This window comes from Pelodiscus sinensis, chromosome 5 (assembly GCF_052426305.1).
Source record: "Pelodiscus sinensis isolate ZL-2025 chromosome 5, ASM5242630v1, whole genome shotgun sequence".
Lineage (NCBI taxonomy): Eukaryota > Metazoa > Chordata > Testudines > Trionychidae > Pelodiscus > Pelodiscus sinensis.
Window position 1 is genome coordinate 23,007,399 of NC_143056.1, and position 17,451 is coordinate 23,024,849.

The following is a 17,451-nucleotide window of genomic DNA, read 5'->3' on the forward strand; positions in this document are numbered from 1 at the left end:
TGAACATATATGTCCTGTAACAAAGTTCTGGCTGTGCCCATGGGTCTCGCGCTACTGGCAGGTAATATTAGCCTCAGAAACTCACTGTGGTTTCCTTTTCTCTTTTCAGTGGGCAGGGTCCACAGCTTAGTGAGCCATATTCATTACAAGCTAGTCTATGGTTTTGGGGTGAAACCCCTTGATAGTCCTGGTCTCCCTTCTTGAGACAGGCACAGTGATGGTATGGGGGAAGGTTTGTGGGGAACCCAAGCCCACCCACTACTCTGGGTTCTGGTCCAGGGACCCTAAAGTGGCAGCAGCAGTCAAGGTTGTTTTTCCTTCTGACTTGGCAGCTTTTTCCCTGGGCCACTTCCCCAAACAACCCCTCCAAAATGTCTCCCTCTGGGACCTGTTAACCAGTTCTCAGCTCACACACAACTTCTTCTTGTTCCTCCCTTTCTCCTTCTCTTCCATCTCTCTTTGTCTCCCCCTTCTCTTTACCTAGAGAGAGGATTTTTAAAGCAACTCCACTGGCTGTAATTGTCTGCAGGTGTTGAGCGACTTGCCTGAGGGAACAGTCTAGTTAATTAGCCCCAGGTGTTTTCCTGCCTGAATTTTATTGCAGCAGGCTCTAGTAGTTTACTCTGGAAAGAGAAAACCACTTATTCAGTGCCCGGTATACCTGCCTTCCACCAGAGTGTGGCACCCCCGACACGTGCCTCTTCTGTGGCGTGAGGGAGACGCTGGCGCACATCTACATTGAGTGCGCCAGGCTACAACCCCTCTTTCGGCTCCTCCAGAACCTCCTCTTGCGGTTCTGGCTGAACTTTTCCCTCCACTTGTTAATTTACGCACATCCCATCCGTGGCCCCACAAAGTCGCAGGACCTCGTGGTCAACCTCCTCCTAGCTATGGCCAAATGGGCAATCTATAAAACCAGGGAGAAGAGGTTGGCCGGGGGAGGGGCCTGCGACTGTGGGGCCTATTTTCGTTCCTGCATCCGCTCACGTATCTGGGCAGAGTTCCAATGGGCAGCGTCCACTGGCTCTCTCGAGACCTTCGGGGGGCAGTGGGCGCTGTCCGGAGTTCTCTGCTCGGTATCCTCATCCGGTTCCCTCGTTTTAACCCTTTGACCCTCACACCTTTACCTGTTTTTTCATTATTTGTCCCCCGTAATTAGTTGGCTTTTCCAGTTTCTGTGGACCCTCCCCACAGGATGGGGGGTGGTCTTTTAGATGTGGGCGGGCTAACACCTGCCCACCTCCTGGATGCCAAATAGTACCAGAGTGTGGCAGGTTGCTGGCTTAGATCTGTCACAACACAATAAAACATCATAGATCTGCTTTGGGAGGTTACTGTTGGTATGATTTTTTAAAAGAAAATACAGTTTCTGCAAAATCAATTTTCTCTAATTTTGAATTTCAATAAAACATTAATTTTCTATCTTAAAACTCAAAATAAAATATTTTTGGTTTGTGTCAGCTTGAATCAGAATAATTTGGTTTGTTGAATTGAACTAAACTGGTTCATTTCAAGTCAATTGAATATTAAACTGTATTACCCTCATTGTGCCACATTGCATCACTAGAGCTATATATCAGGCCTCCATTCTTTCCTGTAGCATGGATTCCCTGGTAGACTGTCTCCTTCATGATGCCATGTAGACTCCCTGTTAACTGAATTGCATGATGTATCATGAAACTCATATGACTGTGGTTGCATCATGGGAACTCTAGACTGGTCAGAGAGTCCAGCCCATAAGACAGTCCAGCCCATCTATTTCCCGAACTGCAACAATCATGAGGGAATGTGGCATCATAAGCAAATGCAGTTTAACAAACTAAAATGACTCAGAGGAGTAGCCGTGTTAGTCTGTAACTTAAAAAAAAAAAGAGCAGTCCTATGGCACTTATGAGATTAACAAAAATATACATAGTATCATGAACTTTCATGGGCAAAACCCACTTCTTCAGATGCCCATGAAAGCTCATCATACTATATATATATATATATATATATATATATATATATATATATATATATATATATTTGTTAGACTCTAAGGATACGTCTAGATGACAGGCTTTTGTCGACAGAGGCTTTTGTCGACAGTATCTGTCAACAAAGCCTCTGTCGACAAAGAGTGTCTAGACTACATCCAGGTCTGTCGACAAGGTAAACCACTTTGTCAACATGGGAGTGTAGACACAAAGGACAGTGTAGATGCAATAACACCTTCTGTCGACAGAACTCTGTCGACAAAAGGCGTTATTCCTTGTAGAATAGGTTTACCACCGTCAAGAAAACTGCCAAGTTCTGTCAACGTTATGTCGACAGAACTCAGCGGTAGTGTAGACACAGGTATAGTTTTGTTGACAAAAGTCCACTTTTGTCGACAAAACCCTGTAGTCTAGACACACCCTAAGATGTCATAGAACAACTCATTGTTTTTAAACTAAAATGAAACATTTAAGTTAGGAGATTGTGATGTTCTGTTTTAATTAGGGATGTCAAAATAAAATGTTGCACCATCTCAGGATAAACTTTTTTAGAATATTTCATTCTGCAAAAAAGTTATATATTTCAATTTTTCATCCTGATTTGAAGTAAAAATAAAAGTTGAAATACTGGAATTTCCTGTAGGATGAAATGTGATGCTTTGTAATTTATGAGACTCTTGGAAGGGTTTCTTACTTCATGTTTTTTGGAGCATATACAACACCAGCTACATATTTGGCCCCATTTCTGCCCTACAATCTGGTTGCTTTGCATTGCACTTGTAATGAGAAGCAGTTGGATAGCAGATTGCATGAAAGGAATTCCCTTTTATGAAGAGAATCCCAAGTGGCAATCCCATAACATAGGAGACATGGCCAAAACTAGGTATCCCTAGGACTGGAGAATTGCAAAAGTGGCTTAATAACACTTTTGTCTCTCTATTTGATCCTCTGCAGAATGATGCTTGGCTGGACCTGGTTTTTAAATTTCCAATATCATAAAAAAAATTAGGGAATAGGTTAAAGATTTGATCCAATACTCACTGAGTTCCAACAAATCCTGCTGAAGTCACTGGGAGCTAGAGTTTTACTTGAATAATCCTGTGAGCTTTTCCCCAAATATCATCCCATCACACACACACAAACAGACACATAAAGTCTCTTTTCATCTTGTGACTAAATTCTTTACCAGAACAAGGACTGAATTTTAAGGTAATCACAAAATCTGTTTCCACTTGCCAGCAAGATAATAGGGGCCCAAATTCCTGATCCCAGTAATTTGTATATAACTTTTTGCTGTAATTGTGTTGCTGAGAGAATTTCTTTTCTCCTATGGGGTTAGCTTCCAGGAGCAAATGCTCTATATGTCAAATAAAAACAAAATATTTTTAAAATAGGAATTAGCATTCTGGAAAGACTGAAGTGTAATATTAGTGTACAGTGATACACCCACCGGCCAAATGGGAAACTTTCAAGTTAGAAATATCAAGTTAGAAAAAATATTCCTGGGAAGAAGACTAGATTTTCACTCTAAACACATGAGGAGACATAAAGCATTCTCCTCTTAATGCATATGAATAATGTATTAAAGGGCTTCAGAGGGAAACAATATTTTCTGTGAAAACAGTACATTTATTTAAGGTGAGACACACTTTTAGGCTCTCCTGGAAAAGCAGTGATAATGTCAGTGTTGGTGAATGAGAGAAAATTCATACAGATTTTTGGAGACTTTTAAGAAGTTCACCTGAGTTCTTTGGACCTCAAACGCCCCTTCATTGTTGTTACTATCCTGATAATAATGTGTTCTCAATATTTTGCATTCCAAGACTATAAGTAAATAATTGTGTCCTTGAACCAGAGTGCAGATTAATTGGTAGTTGGAAGTTGTTCCTCTCCAGTAGAGAATGTGAACATTTTTAACAAAGAGAATATTCATTCATCTTGTGTAATGGTGGTTTGTTGTTATTTTTAAGACCAATATGTCTTTCTGAGAAGAACACTAAAAAGTTTTAAATATAGGGCCAGATTTTCTATGTACTTGTACACCCACATGACCAAAACAAATAGATGTTTCAATGGTTGCATGTCTTTGTAATGTCAAGTTTTCTGGGTACTGTGAAATAAAAGAGTTGTTCTGAGATACTTATGAATTTAAAGATTTTTTTTTCAAATTAGCCTAAATGTTCTTATTTTAACAGGCACTTGGTATAGAGAAGGTTTAAAATCAGTCAAGGGCAATGTGCGGGAAGTGAGACAAACAAGATGAAACTTTATATACTGTAATCATTTCAAAATGTTTATTATAAAAATGTTAAATCAATGTAAGGAGTCATCCAGTTGGCAAGAAATATGTCTTATTGCAATAGTAGGTTCTTTTCCCTTAGGCCATGCCTACCCTACAGATAAGATCAAAACAGCTGCAGTTGATCTTCCGGGGTTTGAATTAGTGGGTCTAGTGAAGACAATAATTTGAACTGAGAGGGCGCTCCCATCGATGCTGATAGTCCTGCTTCTACAAGGAGTAAGGGAATTTGAAGGGAAAGTGTGTTCTCTTTGACTTCCTGCAGTGTGGACAGCGTCAACATTTGAATTAAGATACTTCAATTTAAGCTACGCAATTAACGTAGCTGAAGTTGTGTATCTTAATTCAAATTTATTCCCTGGGGCGGGCCAGGAGTCAGCATATTACTTAACATAAGTATTCCACAGTGGCATCATTTTGAAGACTGGATGCACAGTTGCCAGCCCATAGCTAGAAGCACATGTTCTTCTGCCCCAGGAGCTGATCAGGGAAGAAATTATGACTGAGATAGCAACAGTATGCATGCACAGCTCTCTTGGCTTGTGCTTTGGGGTGGAGGCAAGGCTCCACCCACACCTCATTTACAAATGCTAATAAGAGACTGTTTGCCCATGAGTGCTGCTGATGGTCCTGTGCTGTGGCTTGTGAAGTGGGTAAGTCCACCCACAGGTTTAAAGGAATGTCGTATGCCCCCTACTTTGCTTGTATTAGTAGATAGGGTGAGCCAGAATCTTGCCCACAGATGATTGCTCATAGACTTTAAGGCTAAAAGGGACCATCATGATCATCTAGTCCAGTGGTTCCCAAACTTTTCAGCATCATGCCCCCCTTTTTGATTTTTGAAAAACCCTCACGCCTCCCACCCCAAAATAGCAGCAAAACATGTTGAGAAAAAAGAAAGAAAGAGAGAAAGAAAGAAAGAACTGACTGGGGCAGAAAAACTTAATGGAGGAGGGGGAGCCGGGGCTCCTCACTCTCTCCCCCCCCCTGGAATTTCTTCACGCCCCCCCAGTTTGGGAACCCATGATCTAGTCTAACCTGCATATCCCTGACCACAGAACCTCACCCACCATCTTGGTGGATCTATATAAGAACCATAGTTTCTAGGCTTTGGAAACATAAGAGAAAAGTAACATTAGTGAAGTTTTCACGTGTCGCTGCCTAAGGTGGATATAACCAAAACAGTTGGTTCTTGGCCTAAAGCCCTGTTACTGAATTTCACTGTGCCACCTGGTGTTTAGAGACAAAAACTGCTAGAGTTCAGTATATTAATTTTACATTCATTCAACATTGTCAAAATGTAGTAAAATATCAATGCAAAACAAGGAGAGACTTGTGCTTCATGGGGAAAAGGAATGTGCTCTATGCAAGAGCCAGTGGAACCTACCCTGGGGCTGTGTTCAGCCGAGTGGAAGCTAAACTGGAAATCCAGTATCTCCAGGCGTTTTCATTCCCAGCAGAATCAATTTTATGAGGTAGTGTGAGAAGTGCTTAATGATGGTCATTTCCATAGCAGACAGACTGGAGCCAGTATTGAAATACCTTCTTCTCCCCTATTCATTTGTCTCACACATCCTCTCCTGAGGCACTATATGTGAAAATTCTATAGCATTTCAGACACATCTATACAAATTCTGGACTGTCCAGTAGAATTCAATAGGATAAATAATTGTAGTCTTCCTAGAGGATGGTGCAAGTAACCTGTAGGAAGGAGAGCATTCTCTTACATAGGTTTTTAAAGCAATTCCACACACAATCTGCTTATACTTTCCTCTGTTTTGTGCTCCTCTGTACACACTTTCCACAGCATAATACATCATGACATTCTTGCTAAAAATCTATTGCTTGGTAACTTAAAAAGGAAATGATAATATGAATATGTTAGGAAGAGCCAATGGAAATAAACTCACTTAAATGAGATAGATGGCAGCCGGAAGGGGATGAGAGGAGTTTCACTGAATGAGGGAAGAGTGTCTTTTACTATGACTAGCCATACACAGCTTCCCCCTGCTGTATCAGTTATGGCAGTCTCATCAGCTTGACTGTCCAGTTCTTTCACAAGTATCTCTTGAGTTTCTTCAAAGCTGTTCCATACATGTAGTTCACAAAGCCACTGACCTATCCTCCTCCAGATCCTTCTCAGGACTAACATTCACTAGTATGAAACAAAATACAGGACTATGTAGCACTTTAAAGACTAACAAGATGGTTTATTAGATGATGAGCTTTCGTGGGCCAGACCACTTCCTCAGATCTAATAATCATCTTGTTAGTCTTTAAAGTGCTACATAATCCTGTATTTTGTTTCAGCTACACCAGACTAACACAGCTACATTTCTATCACTATTCACTAGTATGTCTGTGTAAAACTGCTAATTGGCAATGGCTTGGTAGAGAGCAAGCAAGGTTTACTGATATATATTTATTCCTTATGCAATATCTTATAGCTATCAGTTTATGCACATTGTCAGCCTATGTAATAATCTGTTCTTATCACTGAATTCACCTTCTCTTGAAGTCTTCAAATCAAGACTGGTTCCCTTTCTGGAAGATGTGTTTATGTTGTAGGTAAGTTATCGGGCTCAGTATTGGAGTAACTGGATGAGCTCCATGGCCTTTGTTAGGCCACATGACATAATGATACTTGCTGTCTGGAGTACAGGCCATGTCTTTCGGGGAGTTTGCACAGAACATAATAGACGTCCCAGCCACCCTGCACAATGGTGTCCAGCTGGTCGTAGAATTCCTCCCCTGCAATTCCTTGATTTTTTTTTCACTCCGTGCCACTGCATGTCCCTGGAATATCTTTTTGCCCCCATATAGCTTGCAATTCTGCCATATATATCGGCATTCCTCCTGCTGGTTTGAAGATTGAGGATGGCTTCATCCCCCAACCTCAGTGAGGCCCAACGTCTCCTGGATACTCCAGGCAGGCACTCTTTTGTGCCCCTGGGAACTAGATCCCATGACAGCAGAAGTCATTGACGTTGTCACACAGTTGTTGGGATTGTTCGATGCCATCTGCATGTCTGCCGTGGTGTGCTGCTTGCTCAAAATGGACTTGTCACTGTGGCCCTTCTAATGTTCCCAGGTCTTTTTTGAGCTCAGTAGGAAAGCAATAGAGACACAAGTTGTGACCAGAGTGGTCAGAGCAGGAAGCTTTGGTGTGGAAAAAGTGAATAAGGAAAGGTTATTTACATATTCCCATAATATAAGAACTAGGGGTCACCAAATGAAATTAATAGGCAGCAGGTTTAAAACAAACAAAAGAAAGTTTTTTTCTTCACTCAGTGCAGTCAACCTGCGGAACTCCTTGCCAGAGGATGAGGTGAAGGCTAGAACTTTAACAGGGTTCAAAAAAGAGCTAGATAGAATCATGGAAGTTTGGTCCATCAATGGCTATTAGCCAGGTGGGTAGGAATGGTGTTCCTAGCTTCTCTTTCTATGGAGGTGGGTGACAGGGGAGGGATCACGTGAGGATTTCCTGTTGTGTTCCCACCCTCTGGGGCATCTGATATTGGCCACTGTCGGCAGACAAGATACTGGGTAGATGGATCTTTGGTCTGATCCAGTATGGCCATTCTTATGTTAAGCAGCAGGAGACCTCCCAGAGGCCAGTGGTGTTAACTTTCCAGCATTGCTGAATCTACACTAGCGTTATTCCTCCTGAAAAGCAGGAGTACAGAAATCGACTTCCGTGGCCCTTAAGGTCAACCCAACAGGCTTATTTGTGTGGACGCATTGCTTAGAAAATCAACCATAGGGGGCTAAAATCAATGTAAAATCATAATGTAGACCAGACTGAAAAGAGTGGGGCTGGTATAGAGACTCTCTGGTCCTCTATAGATCCAAGGGTATTTCATTTTAAGAGGGTGGGTCACTGCAGGTTCAGTTTAGAAATGTCCTATTTCTAAAGATAGCACAACTCCCTGAACTTGTTCAATCTGAGGCAAGGGAACAGACACCACTGGATAGGAAAAAGATTTCTGAGTAGAAATGACCTAGAACAACCTGGAATATATTAAACAACTATTTTTTAAAACTAATTCTTAATAATAAAAACAGTTGCCATAGAGACTCAAATCTACGAGAACTAACAAGTTCTTTAGGGACACATTGACAGGCATAGAATAACAATAAGACTTAGTGCTGATAAAGTCCTTATGTGTGTTGTGTATGCTTAAAATTTTTCCATCACATTTTTTTTCAGAATAAAAGCTGTAGTATATGTTCTTCTTTGAAACTTTTCATTTCTAGCTCTGAACATTCATCCTCCTGAGCTCCACATACACCTTTCTTGTACTTCTTATTTATTGCAGAAATTTTACTTGGAAAATGAAAGAATGGAGACTGGGGAATTTAAGGTAGTGGTAATAAGCAAAAGAGTCTAGGTCAGAGACTTGAATCCAGCCAGGTCAGCAGAAGGTCTACCAGAGCTAGTGACAAGATTTCAAAAGTGGTGACAAGCAAAAAGGGAAATTTGTGATACTATTGCATTTTCTAAACCTGTTTACAACCAGATCCTCAGCTGGTAAAAATTGAAGCCAATGAAATTATATCAGCTGACACCAGCTGAAACTCTAGCCCAGGGGTGGACAAAAGTCTCTCAGTGGGCCAACTTCGGCCCGTGAGGCAGTTTCAGGCCCCACCTCCCAGCTTGTTGCCTTGGAGCAGGAGAGGGGCACGAACACTTCAAACTGCTTCTATTTAAAGGGCTTGCATCTTCCCCATGCCTTGCCTAGCATGGGGAAGGCACAAGCCCTTTAAATAGAAACAGCTGAACGGGCTGGTATCTCTGGCTCCCTAGCAATGTGCTAAAGGCATGGGGAGCTGCGATCTCTTTCAGCTGTTTCTATGTAAAGGGCTTGTGCCTTCCTCAGGGGTGCTAGGCAATGCTTTGCTTAGCAGCTGGGGAAACAGGAAAAGGAGCATCCAGGTGTTCTCCTACCTAGACGACTGGCTCCATAGGGGGAACTCAGAGACTCAGGTGAAAGACCACATCACCATAGTCTGCACACTTTTCAATGACTTAGGCCTCCTGCTAAATCTGGACAAATCAACCCTAACTCCTACCCTGATAATAGAGTTTGTGGGGGCCACCCTGGACTCTCTGTCAGTGAGGGCCTCTCTACCCAACTCTTGGTTCCTCACAATAGAGATGGCAGTCAGGGTGCTCCAGAATTTTCCAGTGACCACTGCCTGGACCTGCATGTGTCTCCTGGACCTCATGGCCGCCTGCACTTATGTAGTGTAATACGCCAGACTGCGCATGTGCCCGTTACAGATGTGGTTGTTGCAAGTCCACAACCCATCCATTCACTAATGGGACAGAGTGCTGACAGTTCCCGGCCCCATCCTCCTTGTGCTGGACTGGTGGTCCCACCAGGCAGAGGTCTGTGCAGGAGTCCCATTCTCCAGACCAGTGCCATGCATCCGTCTGGTCACAGACGCGTCGGACACGGGTTGGGGAGCCCACTTAGGAGACCTACACATGCAAGGTATGTGGTCTGCGGACGAGATCTCCCTGCATATCAAAATCAGGGAGCTCCAGGCAGTCCAACTGGCTTGTGCAGTTTTCCTTCCCCACCTCAGGGGCAAATCTGTCCTCATTCTGTCAGACAACATGACAGCGGTGGCATATATAAACAGGCAGGACGGGGCTCGTTCTCCACGGTCCTTGTCTCATAATAACACAGACTTTCTCCTAGCCTTCTAGGGCTGTGTCTACACTGCACAGTTATTTCAAATTAAGCTATTCCAGAATAGTTATCTGAAATAGCTTATTTCAAAATAGAACATCTACACTGCAGGGAAGCCTCAAAATTAGTTCAAGGCAGGGTTCCCTAATGTAGGTATGCTATCTCGATTTAGAGAAGTGGTTCTCAAACTTTTTGGCATCATGCTCCCTTTAGATTTTTGAGAAACCCTCACGGCTCCCCATCTCTTCTTTACCATTATCCAACCCCTCTTTTAATAAAAAATTCAATTTGGAATTTAAAATAAAAAATAAACACAAATAGTTTTTCTTGCCACAAAAATTTAATAAAAATGTAATTTAACATAACAAATAGCAGAAACAAAATGAATTTAATGTGAAAGATGCTGCTGCATTTTCTACACGCGTTGGGAAATCCTAGGTTTGAAATGAGGGAATGAGGGATTTGGCTGTGGGAAGGGTGAAAGGTGCAAGCTCAGGGAGGGAATTTGGGTGCAGTAGGAGGTGGAGAAGGGGCTGCTGGCTCAGGGAGGGTACTCCAGGCTGGAGAGTGTTGGCATCAGGAGGAGGGTTGCAGGTGCTGAGCAAACCACAGGCTTGTGGACGTGAGGGTGCAGGAGTTCAGGTTGGGATGTATGAGGGGCTCAGGGCAGGGGAGTTGGGAGTATGATGGGCACAGGACATAGATTTGCAGTGTGTGGATTGTGCAGTAGTGTTGTGGCAGAAGACTGGGGATGTGAGAGGCTCAGGATAGAGAGTTCCCATGTATGATAGGCTCAGGGTTGGGATGTGTGTGGGGATTACGGGGTATTATGATGCTGCAGCCAGATGGGGGCTTGGCCCCAACTGGGAGCTTGTTGGACAAGCTTCATTTTTAAATAAAATATGTCCAATACAAACATTTCAGCATTGTCTTATTTATGGAAGAGGCGGGGAACCTGTTTTGGGTCAGGGGCCACTGACCCACAGAAAAATCAGTCAGGGAACACATAAGTGAGATGCAAAAAAACAAGCTTCCTCAAGCCTCACTGAAGTGGCTCCAACCAAGACACCTCCTTCCCCTGGCACCCTAGCTCCATGTGGGGAGGGTAGGTAGGACTGAGGTTCAAGCCTCAGGCCAGATTAACTCTTCTGGGATTCCAGGGTTAGTGGAATTTGTGGGTCCCTCTACACTCTGAGGTGGGACCAAAATTGAGGGATCCAGTGTGCGGGACAGTGGATCCAGTGAGTGGGATGGGGTGGGGTGCAAAATCTGAGTGGAAAATAGGGTACAGGAGCAAAATGGGGATAGGTGTCTGGCCAGGAGGGAGGGAGCAGGAGCAGGGTGCTGGTGGGTTTCTGGCTAGGAGGCAGGGGCAGAGTGCTGGTGGGTGTCTGGCCCCGAGGCAGAGGCAGGTTGCTGGTGATGTCTACGCAGGGGGCAGGAGCAGTGGGCAGGTGGAGACCTGAGCAGGGGATAAGGGGCAGGGTGCTGATGGGGACCTGAGAAGGGGACAGGGTGCTGGTGAGAGTCTGACCGGGGGCAGGGTGCTGGTGGGGCCTTGGGTAGGGTACTTACGGGGGTCTGGGCAGGGGGCACAGAGGGGATAGGGTATTCATGAGGGTCTGGGCAGGGGGAGCAGGGTACTTGTGGGAGTCTGGACAGGGGGGCAGAATACTCATGGGGGATCTGGGAATGGGGGCAGGGTACTCATGGGGGTCTGGGCAGGGGGGAAGGGAGGCAGTATACTGGTGCAAATGTAGGCGGGGGAGGGGACAGGGACTGCCTGGCTGGTACCTGGGGGTCCCATAGCTGCATGCCAGGTTTGGGTCTCAGAAAGGGTATGCGCTGCTTTCCCCCTCCCAAACAGCCAGTGTGTTTCCAGAAATGCTGGCTCTGTCATGCTGCCAGGGACTTCCTTCCCCCTGTTGCCTTCCTGCATGAAGGGGCGGAGGGGAGTAGGAGTCTTGGGACCGGGCCAGCTCCAACTGCTCAGGCAGCACGTGCCCTGCTCCTCTGCTTGCCACGGCAGCGTAAGCTGCCTGAGGAGTTGCAGCTGGTGTGGTCCTGGGATGCCTACTCCCCCCTCCCGCGCAGGCAGGAAGCAGGGGAAGGAAGTCTCCAGCAGGATGACAGAGCCAGTGTTTCAGGAAATTCACTGGCTGTTTGGGGAGCGGGAAAGCAGTGAACGCGCTTCCTGAGACTCGGACTAGGCACGCAGTTGCGGGACTTCCCCCCCATGCTGCAGGAAGCCGGCACTACCTCCGTTTTCATAGGAGGTAGCACCAGTGTGGGCTCTTTCTTAGGGTGGGGGAAATTAGGGGGGAGCTGGGTCACCTCGCGCCCCCTTGCACCCTTGAAATTTCTTCATGCCCCCCCCCAGGGGGCACGCTCCCCCAGTTTGGAAACCAATGATTTAGAGCCCCAGAAGGAATAACTTACAATGGCCATGGCAAGGGCTATTTCGAAATAGCAGAAGTGGAGCATCTATACACGCCTTATTTCAAAATAGCTATTTCGGGATAGGCATTATTCTCCGTCGAATGAGGTTTACAGAACTCAGAATAAGCCATCCGTTATTTTCAAATTATTTTGAAATAACGCAATTGTTGTGTAGGTGCTTGCATAGTTATTTTGGAATTACAGGCAGTCCCCGGGTTACGTACAAGATAGGGACTGTAGGTTTGTTCTTAAGTTGAATCTGTATGTAAGTTGGAACTGGCGTCCAGATTCAGCTGCTGCTGAAACTGACCAGCGGCTGACTACAGGAAGCCCTAGGCAGAGTTGCTCTGCCCCGGGCTTCCTGGAATCAGCCGCTGATCAGACACAACCTAGAAGAGCAGCAATATCATTGTTTGTCAGCATTTCAAAAGAGGAGGAGTTCTACTAATATAAGCTGTGAGTATAGCCTATTTTAGGGTATGTCTAGACTACGGGATAAGGTCGAATTAAGATATCCAACTTAAGCTACGTTAATTACGTAGTTGAAGTGCCATAAGTCGAATTTTAGTGCTGTCTACACCATACGAAGTCTAAGGGAGAACACTCTCCCTTTGACTTCCCTTATTCCTTATGGAAGAAGGGCTACCGGCATCGACTGGAGTGCCTTTCTCAGTTCGAATTAGCTGTCTTAACTAGACTGCTAATTCAAACCCTGGAAGATCAACAGTGGTAGCTTTGATCTTCTCTGTAGTGTAGACATACCCTTTATGAGAAGCTCATATCTAAAACCCTAGTGGAGACCTCATCTAAAATAGAAATACTTTGAATTTTTATAGAATCTTTCATAATAGGATCTCAAAATGCTCTACATTAATGCCACAGCTCCTTGTGAGATTGGGTACAATATTTAACCATGTTAAGCCTGGTGAACTGAAGCACAGATCCACATTTTTTTAAAAGGGTGCTTGCACTTTTAAATATCCACAATTAGCTATGCAAAAATGGTGTGTGTGAATAAGTCAGAGTTACTCATAGGCGTGTCAGTGGTCAGCAAGGTTCAAACCTTTAGAATCATTAGCACAACACTGGCCGCTAAGCCCTGGTCTACACTAGGGTGTTATTTCAAAACAACCTCCCTTAGATCAAATTTATAAGCAGAGCATCCACATTACCCAGTCCGTTATTTCAAAATAATGGGCTGCTCATTTCAAAATCTGTACTCCTGCATTCCTCATTAATAGGGACATTACTCTGGGGAGAAGTTATTTTGAAATAACTACTCCCCAGAGAAATTCCAGCTAATTACTTGCGGTGCTTCCTGGGCCTCTAAGCTGAGGTAGCACATTCACATTAATGGCGCCTTTGTCAGACTAATTTTGAGACTTCCCCGTAATGTGGACACACTATTTAGATTTTGTAAAATCGGGAGTTAAGTCGAATTTAATTATTTTTAAATAATTTCCTAATGTAGACATGCCTTAACACTTACATTAAAGGTGTCGATCCATTAACTGCTAGCATTAGTAGGTTATCTACTAGCAAGGGACATGACATCACTTGGCCAGTGTGTGTTACAGGTGCACAGATCCTCCAGTTACATGTGTACAAGTCAGCACTTAAAAGTGTGCTTGTACTTTTGCATACATCAACTTAGAAATTGGATTAAAGTAGCTTGCTCAAGCTTGTCTAATTACAGGAATTACTGGGAGAAAATTTTAGGGAGAAGATCAGAATAGATGATCATATTGATTCCTTCAGGTCTTATTTTATGAATTAATGAATAAGCTACTAACGTGAGATAGCAGATAGGACCAATGAGTTCTTCTTTGTTCCTTTCTAATGCTGCCTTTTTACAAACTTTACTTAATATTTCAGGATTTTTATTAGGCTAGGAAGAAGCAAACTTCATGTGAGCTGAGTTAATCCCCTCTTGGCATCAGGCATTGTATTATATTAGAAAAAACAACTTGATGTGCTGTCCAAGCGCTCATGATGTATTAACAAATAAGGATTTCATGCAACAGTCCCTACATAGGAAATACCAGGAGAGTTGCACTTATCTAATAGCAGTTTTAGTTGAGATATGTACTATTTGAACATCAGCCATTGATTAGCTATTAGCCATTAACCTAAAACAAATTGATATGTGCATTGCCTAGCATAGATCTCCCTTATCACTTCTTGTAAAACATTATTTCTAACTATTTTAGGGCATTACAAGGTGCCTATTTCCTTTAGTATCAGTGTATCTCATAAAAAACAAAACTATCCCTTCTTAAGTGGAAAGATAATCTAAACCAAAGGTCTGAGACTGGGAAAATCATGCTCTGAACAGAGCTTCAGAGGGGTTCCCAGTTCTGATTTTACATTACATGCTGTCAAAAAGCATTTTTTGTACAAAGTATTTCCAGTCAGTTTGCCAGAAAGCTTTCTGATACCTATTTCATAATATTTTGAAAGACATTGAAATTAATGTCATGTATTTTATTGGCATTTTTACAAATTGGACTGTAGGGGGAGATAAGGTCAGAAGGAAGCTGTAAGATTGACAAGTAATGTACAGTATTGTCTTGGTATCAAGCCAGGGCTATTAAAATGGTAAAGTTGACTCTACAGCAATATTTGATGTGCCAAACCACAGAAGACAGTTGATGATGGCTATGGATTGGAAGAGAGTCCCTGTAGCACACTTACTGTACTGTACATTTTGAACATGTCATTTTTTACACTGCTGGTAATATGTCTGTACTGTAGTCTTTATGTTTTGTTTCTCCATTATCTGTGAACAGAAAACCAGCAGGAGTGTTTAAAGGATTGTGAAATAAGGTTTGTTTCCATAGATCTGATGTTAGCATGTTCAGGAAGTGATAGAATGAGACTGATTTCTTTGCATAAGAAGGCTTTTCTGGGAACAAATGTAAATGTTACTGTATTCACCCACACTCAGAAAACAGAAAACAATGTTAATAATGAAATTAATAACAAAAATATTGACATTCAAAATTCTTGCTGCTCCCCAGTCACTCTGCTCCACCACCTCATTATAGCTCCACTTGTGGAGTGTTTTTCCTCCTCTTTCTCACACATTTCTTTCATGCAGCCTTTTCCTGAAAACTAGAACTTTCTCTCTACCCCAGTATGTCAGTGAAATCCTCTCTCCTTCCAAATATGTCATTTTTAAAGCTACATATGCTAATTTACTAATCCATTAGTTTTAAAAAAAAATTGCTCTAACACAGTGCAGGTCTCTCAATGTATTTTGTGGACTATTTAGAGTGTAGGCTCCCTGGGCAGAGTTTGTGTCTTCTGTTTTGTACAGTGCCATGTAAGCCATCAGTGATGGATCCATAGCCTATTAATTCAATAAAATTCTTTGTCGACTGCCATGAGCTTTGGGGCAGGGCACAAGTGCAGGAAGCACCCTGGATTTTGAAGGTAGTCTATAAACAATCCTTGATTTTCACATACAACTTCTCTTCTTTCTCTAGCCAAGCCAGAGACTAGCTTAAAAATGGACTTTCAGCCTTGATGCTAATCCCACTTGCCTTTTTAGATGTAATTAAATCTTATATCAGTTTAATTTGTTTCTAAATCTGATTTCTTCTTATTTTTATTTTGAATGAAATATTTATCCACATAGAAGTGTGTGATTTGATTATTATGACAAGCATACATATCTGAAGTTTAAACTGAATATTTTTCAGAATAAGAATTACAAGAAGACTGACTACAATCCTACAAACACTTGTGCGCATGCTTAACATTAAAACCCTGAGTAACCCTGCTGAAGACAATAGGACTGTTCACCAGCTTAATGTTAAACATGTACATAAGTGTTTGAAAAACTGTGGCCTATAACCGTTTTTAAAGCATTTACAGTTCAATGTGTAAATTCACTAGGCAACTTTAAACACTGGATATTTATACTTTTTACAGCAGCTAAGGATCTATTATACAACATTTGTTTGGAAATCCATGCCTGGAATGTTCAGAAATGGTTGAGCTAAGCCAACAGCATGGCCTTTTACACATGTGTCTGAAGATAAGGTAGTAGAGGTGGTGATTTACCCGCAGACAGAAAAAAGGATAGGTAAGATCAATAAAGACAATTAATATAGGGCTCTATTGTAAACCCAGATGTGCAACTGTGAAAGGGCATGTCTACACTGGGGAGTTATTTCAAAACAACTTCCCTTATTTCAAAATAACAAGGTGAGCATCCATATTACCAAGCCTATTATTTTGAAATAATGGTCTTGTTACTTTGAAATAGCAACTCCAGCTTGTGAAGAGGAATAAGCTTATTTCAAAATAGTTATTTCAGGAGTTATTGTGTCAAAATAAGTTATTTTGAAATAACCTGGTCGTGTAGACATAGCCAAAGAGGACTAGGGGCTGCATCCCCTGCTTGCTATGTTAGCCAATCCCCCTCCCCCTTTGAGGGTAGGTATCTGGCCAGGGGGAGGGTGCAAGAGGAGGGGAAGGTGCAGAAGCAGGTTGGGGTAGGTGTCTGGCCAGGGGGCAGGAGAGGGCTGGAGGTGCAGGGTCTCAGCAGCAGGGTTGAAGGGTTGGGGTGGGGTTGGGCTCAGATGACGGAGGGGATACATGGTGACCAGGGGGAGGAGGGGTTGGGATCACATGGTGGAGGGAACGTGGGGTGGCCTGGGGGTGTCATGCTTGGATGACAGAGGGGACCTGGCACAGCCCAGGGGAAAGGGGTCAGGCTTGGATGACAGAGGGGACCCGGCGTGGCCCTGGGATTGGTGGGTGGCTCAGATGGCAGAGGGGACCCAGCACGGCCCAAGGGGAGGGGGAGGACTTGGATAGTGGAGGGGACCGGGCATGACCCGAGAGGGGAGGGGTCGGGCTCAGATGGTGAAGGGGACATGGGGTGGCCTGGGGTGGGTTGGATGGAGAGGACCCAGCCCCAAGAACTCCTCCCTAGCGATGCAGCCCCTGCGGCGGGAAGTGGGAGCTGGAGCTGGAACAACCTGTGCCCAGAGGGGACAGCATTGAGGCTGGCCATAGCGAGCTG

The 17,451-nt window shown here is 43.6% G+C and overlaps 1 protein-coding gene across 4 annotated transcripts in view; it reads left to right on the forward strand.

Moving 5' to 3' along the window:
* The window catches only part of LOC149524297 (uncharacterized), a 378,401-nt gene that overhangs the window by 201,554 nt on the left and 159,396 nt on the right, over positions 1–17,451 (forward strand). Inside the window, exon 1 of one of the 4 annotated variants that reach the window (XM_089778352.1) lies at positions 16,145–16,506. The exons of 1 other annotated variant lie outside the window; for it this stretch is intronic. The gene's annotated coding sequence lies outside the window, so the exon portion shown is untranslated. Of the gene's footprint in view, positions 1–16,144; positions 16,507–17,451 lie in introns of those variants that run through there. 2 more of the 4 variants (XM_089778353.1, XM_089778351.1) reach the window with 2 other exon arrangements.